The sequence below is a fragment of the Dermacentor silvarum genome, chromosome 1 (genome assembly GCF_013339745.2).
Source record: "Dermacentor silvarum isolate Dsil-2018 chromosome 1, BIME_Dsil_1.4, whole genome shotgun sequence".
In the NCBI taxonomy this organism is placed as follows: domain Eukaryota; kingdom Metazoa; phylum Arthropoda; class Arachnida; order Ixodida; family Ixodidae; genus Dermacentor; species Dermacentor silvarum.
The window spans coordinates 241,633,749-241,634,999 of record NC_051154.1 but is presented as its reverse complement, the minus strand read 5'-3'; positions in this window follow the sequence as shown (position 1 = coordinate 241,634,999).

The following is a 1,251-nucleotide window of genomic DNA, read 5'->3' as shown; positions in this document are numbered from 1 at the left end:
GATGACATAGCAACACGGGAGGATACCGGATTAGGCCACAAATAACCAAAGCAATTGTCGGAGTCATGAGGGAGGTAGTGGCCGAATACTGCACCAGGGAGGCCAATCTGGTGAGGGAGTGACTTTGATGAAGCTTAGTGGGCCTTCCTAGTAATTGGTTGCACCTGAACTAGTATAGCGCCACTAGCTCTCGGTAATATATTTTTTTTCTTGCCGGTGTCAGGCGCCACTCCATGCCTGAAAATGTAGTGGACTGGAGCAGGATTCGAACTTACGATCCTTCAGATTTGAAAGCCGGGATATGCTACCGCTGCTCCACGCCACCACCGTGGTACCGTGGTGGCGTGGAGCAGAGGTAGAATACCCAGCTTCAAATCTGAAGGCCGTAAGTTCAGGCATGGAGTGGTGCCTGACACCGGCAAGAAAAAAAAATATATTGCCGAGAGCTAGTGGGGCTATACTAGTTCAGGTGCAACCAAACTAGGAAGGCCCACTAAGCTTCATCAAAGTCACTCCCTCACCAGAACAGGAACTGGCCTCCCTGGTGCAGTATTCGGCCACTACCTCCCTCATGACTCCGACAATTAACCCAAAGCCCTCAGTCCCCAGTGGCTGCGGAGCACCTTGCCAAGGCGGCGGCCAGACCTGCTACGCGGCAGAGGGTGCTAAGAATACAGGCCGCCAATGGAAACTGAACCTGGAAACGTTCAACACGCGCACCCTCTCGAGTGAGGCTAGCTTAGCAGGACTATTTGAAGAATTATCAGGCATTTCCTGGGATATTATTGGCCTTAGTGAGGTTAGAAGAACTGGTGAGGCTTACACAGTGCTGACTAACGGCCACGTCCTCTGCTACAGAGGTCTTCCAGATAAGAGAGAATGCGGGGTAGGATTTCTAGTCCATAACAACATAGCGGGCAACATTGATGAATTGTACAGCATGAGAGGGTAGCAGCCGTCGTAATGAAGCTGAATAGGAGGTACAAAATTGAGGTAGTACAAGCCTACGCCCCAACCTCTAGTCACGATGATGAATAAATAGAACAGGTTCATGAAGATGTTGAATTAGCAATGAGAAAGGTGCTAACTGAGTATACTGTAGCCATGGCGGACTTCAATGCAAAAGTGGGGAAAAAGCAGGTTGGTGAGCAAGCAATTGGCAACTACGGCATCGATTCTAGGAATGCAAGAGGAGAGATGTTAGTAGAATTCGCGGAAACGAATAGGCTCCGAATAATGAATACCTTCTTC